Source organism: Haliaeetus albicilla, chromosome 3 (genome assembly GCF_947461875.1).
Source record: "Haliaeetus albicilla chromosome 3, bHalAlb1.1, whole genome shotgun sequence".
Classification (NCBI taxonomy): domain Eukaryota; kingdom Metazoa; phylum Chordata; class Aves; order Accipitriformes; family Accipitridae; genus Haliaeetus; species Haliaeetus albicilla.
Window position 1 is genome coordinate 67822322 of NC_091485.1, and position 6604 is coordinate 67828925.

Sequence of the window (6604 nt, forward strand, 5' to 3'; positions counted from 1 at the left end):
ACGCAGTATGGTTTCCCTAGGCCTTCCTGTGTTTTGTTTGGGGGTTTTTTGGCATGGGCATCATTTTAGCACCTGCCTGCTCAGAATCAGAAGGTGTTTTGGTAGACTCTGATGAATATAGCTTCATGACAACCCACCAAGCTAAGCAGCAGTCCATTTTGCAAAGGCAGAAACAGGGGTGTGGAGCAGAAGCACAAGGAAAGACATGGTCACCTCCAGAAAGAGCACATGCGGTCTTTGCAACCACAACCACCATGTGACGCAAAGGAGGGAGACATACATCCTCGCAGTGACCAGTTTTAGCTTGGTCTCCATTTCTGAATTGCTAAGGTGGGGAGAATGACCTCTTCATCTGGGCAAGATTGTTCCAGGTCCTTTGTGGCAGACAGAAGTTGAAACCTGCACTTTTTCCCTCGCACACACAGATTTGTACTTTCTCATAGGTTCCTGCCGCCAGATTCCTCCTCCATGAATGCTGTGGTTTAAGCCCAGCTGGTAACAAAGCACCACGAAGCCGCTTGCTCACTCATCCCCCCCTCCTTCTCAGAGAATCCACCCCTGCAGCCCCCTCCCTGCTACCGAAACCCCACCACACAAACCCAAAACGTTGAGGAAACCACCACGCTGCAGACTGCAGCTCAGTGCAGCACAAGGGAAACACCGAGAGGAGCTTGTCCTCTGCCTGCGCTGCCAAAAGCACATCCCAGCTGCACTGGCTGAAGGCATGTGGCTGTGTGTGTGCTGCCACCTCACCCTTGACAGCTTGTGGACATTTTCTATTTTTGGCCACATGCTCCAGCTGTTCCCCTTCCAGCTCCATTGCACCTTTAACCCAGTACTGAGCTAAAGGATAGGAAAGGATTAGTAAGGTCTGCTGACCATGAGGGCTGTACTTTGATACCTGCAATTACTTTTAAAAGGTAAGTGCTCAGTGAACTGCTTATGCATATCTTTCTAACAGTAATTTTCTTAGTAGTTGTTTCTCCTCAGTTTAAATAGCTTGGATTTGATCTTTTGCCTTCAGTGTTTCTCCTCTGTGTGCCAGCACAGGGTTCACAGCTTCTGTTTGTGCCACCATGGTCTATCACTGTAGGAAAGTGGGACCTGTAGGTAGGCCTTTGCTCACATATAAATGTATCTGACCATTGTTTTATGAAATTCACATACATTTGTTCTTTAAAAAATGTCAGTAAATACCAATACCTAATTAATTTTTAATTCCTGAGTTGGTACCTTCGTAGCACCCAGTTACTGATCCTGGGTGAATTTCTTCAGATCCAGAGCCATGCGTTTCATTTATTTGTACACTTATTCACTTATTTATGAATCAGAGAACAGAGCAGATGAGCACTATGTCCTGCCCCCAGCTGGCAGAAAGCAGCTGAAATCAGTTCAGTTAATTGATAAACAAAATGGCTGAAGGCCAAGCTGGGTGAAATTCTGTGAGTGAACACTAGGATAATGTTGCTTTGTCGCATTCAGTTTTCTATTTCAGTTTTATATTAAAGCAGCCAAAGTTTTGGGGATTAGTGGAGAAGAAGTGGGAGGTTAAAAGACATTGACTGTTACAGTGTTTTTCAGAATCACTGTGCTTCTGCACTTCAGCTGGGCTTTTCCCTGACCTGACTTTGGAACTAATTAGGAACTAGTCAGAAACAGATATTATGACTGGTTTTGCTGTAAATACTTGTATCCTCAGGCCTAGAGAGCTCTGCTGCTGTTTGGAGGTGTGGGGAACCAGGTAAGTGTACAAGCATTATCTGAAAATCAGCTAAATCTGTAGTCCCTGATGCTTGACCTATGATGCAGGGAGAGGCTAGTTGTTCATTTTCCTTTGGTCGAAAAGAAAAGAACTTTTAATGTCAAGGCTAATTAGGCAGCTGTGAGTAATTGAAGGAAGTGCTATTGTATTTAAGATCCTGGGAAAGTAAATATGAAAAAAAGGCAGGGGGGAGGGAGGGGGGAATCATCTTCAGCTGTAAGGAAGACAGATTATTCATGTTGGAGTTTGGTAAATGGTCCTAGATAAATGCCAGGGAGGTACCAGCTGCTCTTCTCATTACATGCTGGTGGGGAGGCTGGGGAGTGATGAAGTGGCTGGGGGGGCCATGTACAAGAGAGGCTCTTTCCTGAATATAACACAGGAGAAGCCTGTACAGATGGGTTCACAGACATACTCTTTAATCCCATGTGTAGCAACAGATCTGGATCTCCCCACAATGATATACTAAGGTTCCTTGCCTGCTCTTTATTAATGCTTGTTGTTGGGGTCCCAGCTGCATTTCCCAATTACTAAAAACTGTTTTGTCCTAAGAGGATTCTCTCTGTTCATAAATTCAGAAATTTCCTTCATTTGTAGCTCATAGCCTAGAAAATCCATTAATTATATGCATCTATACATTTGAATGCTCTTTCTAGGAGTCATGGCCACTGAATACTTTGTCAAACTCTTCTGGAAGAATTGCCATCCTTGAACTCTACTTTGTGGGGAGAAAGAGAAGATAGCAAAATGGAATTGTAACTCCTATGCCCCATGTGAGCAATAACTGATTGATATATTAGTAATTCAGGGATGCAGGGATATTAGAAACTGCAAAACTTTCCCATGAAACTTTTTTGAGGGTAGCTGTTGGTATGATATACTTTTTCCTTACAAAATCTAGTCTGTAGGTAAGGCAATACAAAATGGAGTCAGTGCCTACCTCTCTTGTAAATTTATTTTTTCCTTATAGGGAATCAAGCATATGTTTCTATGTCTGTGTGGGCAAAGCACTGATTGCAATCAATATTTTTTGCAATACCTGCTCTTCATTAAGCTGTTATTACTCGTAGCAGATAGCTATTCATACAACATGTTCAGTTATTCATTCAGTCAGCTCACTCACACACAGTTACCCAGTTGGAGCTGTAGTGAGGAAAACAGCCCCAGCTGCTTACTCAGAAGTAGAGTTAGCTTCTGGGTAAGTGTTCAAGTCCCTCAGAAGGTCCTTTGCTTCACCAAGTATACATATATTGCTGTAGTCTTCATGTGCATATGGCTGCCACCCCCTCTTGGATGTGGTCTGAATTACACAGCCTGTGATTGATAGTAGTATATGCTCATGTCCTTGTACACATTCAGCAGATTTTTGGTGCTGTGAGTTCATCAGCTCTTGCAAATTCAACAAAAGATTCCTAGTGCCCAGAGCCTGTCGTTCCATCACAAACTTTCATACAAAAGTCTTCTGAGTTGTATTGGCTTTGTGTGGCAAGGTTTTGGTAGTGGGCGGGTTACAGGGATGGCGTCTGTAAGAAACTGCTGGAAGCTTCCCCTGTGTCCGACAGAGCCAATACCAGCCGGCTCCAAGACAGACCCACCGCCGGCCAAGGCTCAGCCAATCAGCGATAGTGGTAACATCTCTGTGATAACTTTTTTAAGAAGGAAAAAAATTTGGGACAGAGAGAAACGGCAGCCGGAGAGAGGAGTGAGAACGTGTAAGAGAAACAACCCTGCAGACACCAAGGTCAGTGAAGAAGGAGGGGGAGGAGGTGCTCCAGGCGCCGGAGCAGAGATTCCCCTGCAGCCCCTGGGGAAGACCATGGTGAGGCAGGTTGTGCCCCTGCAGCCCAGGGAGGTCCACGGGGGAGCAGATCTCCACCTGCAGCCCGGGGAGGACCCCACGCCGGAGCAGGTGGGTTCCTGAAGGAGGCTGTGACCCTGTGGGAACCCCGCGCTGGAGCAGGCTCCTGGCAGGACCTGTGGATCTGTGGAGAGGAGCCCAAGGAGCAGGTTTTCTGGCAGGACTTGTGACCCCGTGGGGGACCCACGCTGGAGCAGTGTGCTCCTGAAGGACTGCATGCCGTGGAAGGGACCCATGTTGGAGAAGTTCATGGAGGACCGTCTCCCATGGGAGGGACCCCATACTGGAGCAGGGGAAGAGTGTGATGAGGAGGATGAAGCGGCAGAAAATAACGTGTGATGAACTGACCGTAAACCCCATTCCCCATCCTCATGTGCCGCTGGGGGGGTTGGTAGAGAATCCGGGAGTGAAGTTGTGCCCAGGAAGAAGGGAGGGGTGGAGGGAAGGTGTTCTGAGATTTGGTTTTATTTCTCATTACCCTGCTCTGGTTGATTGGTAATAAATTGAGTTAATTTTCCCCAAGCTGAGTCTGTTTTGCCAGTGACGGTAATTGGTGAATGATCTCTCCTGTTCTTATCTCAACCCACAAGCCCTTTGTTATATTTTCTCTCCCCTGTCCAGCTGAGGAGGGGGAGTGATAGAGCAGCTTTGGTGGGCACCTGGAGTCCAGCCAGGGTCAACCCACCACATGAGTACATTGTTTTCCTCTTTCTGGCCTGTTGTTTTCTGGTAATTATTTCTCCATCCACACCTAGAGACAGCTACAAGATTCATTCACTGAAACAGAAAGAGCCTTTACAACCTTTCTTCCATTGGCCATGAAATATTTCTCTCTTTAGGCCATTGCACTGAATGTGAATGTACACGTTCAATTTCATGTTGTATTTCACCTGATCTAAAGTCAAGTTGCTGCCAGAAGAGCAGATCTCCCAACTCCTCCCCTGCATCAGATCTAATGTTTGTCTGCAGGGTGACCTTGATCCCTTTGTTGACCTGAAGGAAAATTAAAACTTTTTTTTTTTTAAATTAACTATTTTTATTGTAAATCAATGAGATGGCACAATCAACAGATTGAAGGCAACAAGGCCTATGGGAGTTTACACCTGGGAGACATGGGGAAAGGGGTGCCACAGTGTTGGTGACAGACTTGGATCACGCTAACTCTAATGTTAAATTTCTCCCCAAAACCTAGATGACAAATCCTTGAGCTTTTTCACAGCACTGTGTTGATCATCAAATGAATGTGATCATCAAAACCTTCTGCAAAGTGCCATTTTTATTCATTCACTCTGCTATGCATTCATAGATTCCTAAAGCTATACGAATGTGACTGAGGACCTCAAGAGAGTGGATTGTGTCACAAATGTTCAATGCATATAGCAAAGCTAAAAGCAAATTGCTTCACTATTAACAAGGTAATAGCAGTATGGCCTCACTAATTTCTGGAGAGATCAACTTGATTGTTGCATTTGAAGGAGAGAGGTGAAACAAACCCATGAAGAAGCAAATATAAACCACCAAAGATAAGGATAAAAATAAAAATTCCATAACTCTATTGTCTGACAGCCCCATAAGGTCAGAGAGGACACAAATGCTTGCTGAGCTTTTAATGGTCATTTTACAAATAACCACCCAGATGAGACTGTTAAATTCCAAACTGAATATGCATAATTCAGATGGAAAATCAGAAAGTGGGGAAAAAAAAGAGAAACTATAGTGATTACCCTTTATTTTTATGCCAACAGGGGTTTAAGCAGAATCCTACTGGAGAGATAACTTTTCAGCAAAAATATAAGATTTTACTGCTTCAGGCATTTATTCTAACCCTGAGTACTCTCTTGCTCACACTCTGATTTAAATCTATCCTCAACAGGGACCAGTGCAGTAAAGAGGTTCACAGCTCTGGAGTATTCAAATACCTCTCTGCAGTCTTAAACTGGTTTTGGAGTGCTGAGGAGCTCACATGACCTCAGAGCAATGTGGTAGCCCTCAAGAAGATTTGTTTCTTAATCCTGATGCAAGAGGGTCAGTCCGCACATTTGAAGGCCAGCTTGGTACTGTCTGATATCACGTGGTCATTCATATAAGCAGAGGGAAAGGGCAGGACTCAATTACTATAATCCAAAAGAAAGATGTTATGGAAAGAGGAGGGGCCCAAACAAGACTTCTTGCTGGCTCTGTTGAAGCTCTTCTGCAGATCACAGGTCATCTCAGATGCCCAGATCCCAGACACACCTCTACTGTGCTGTAGACAGGTAATTATAGTTCAAAGGGACTGGAATAACAAGAAGCACAATCTTGACTCATCTGCTTTCTATCAGCCCGATGGAAACATTTAATACGCCCTTTGTCTGAGATTTTTAGATTATTTTCTTTGTTTCTCTGCTAAAAGCATAGGTTGAAGTGATTTTGGTAGCAGCTGTGAGTACTCAGCATTTGAGTAAATTAGGCACTGGGCTCTGCTGTTTGGCACCTTCCCAATAAAAGAGGAGCTCAGGGAACAATGAATTCTGAGGTGTTCATGTCCAGCATCACATGAAATCTATAGCAGAGGGAATGGGGAGATCCAGTTCTTCATTTCAACATGCTGTCCTATTAAAACTGCCTTTCTGTTGCAACAAGCAAATGAGGATCTCTCAATAAGCCCAACAAATTCGTCTCCTGTGTGAGTTTGGCTCAATCCCAGGACAAAGAAGCAAAATAATACATGCTCAGGTATTTAAATATGGTATTGTAATGCTTATACACAAATCAGCATTCCCAGGACCATACCGACGGTGATGTTTCCTCATTTCTGAGTGCTTTACTTTGTACCCTCAAGCACTCATCAGTCTACAATGGAGTTATTTCTGTACAGACAAGGAAGGGAGTAAGTTATCCTAGTTTAATTGCTTCTACCTTAAGGTAGATAAGTATAAACTATATCAAGGGAAAATTTATGTCTACCAGAAAAAGTCTATAGGTAGGTCAGGGCATAGACTTCT

At 44.2% G+C, this 6604-nt stretch overlaps 1 long non-coding RNA gene across 1 annotated transcript; it reads left to right on the plus strand.

Annotated features, from left to right (window-relative positions):
- Positions 1-721: 721 nt before the first annotated feature.
- LOC138684607 (uncharacterized) lies at positions 722-1218 on the plus strand. Its single transcript, XR_011323858.1, has 2 exons — positions 722-920; positions 1025-1218. It is a non-coding gene; the product is annotated as an uncharacterized lncRNA (long non-coding RNA).
- Positions 1219-6604: the final 5386 nt, after the last annotated feature.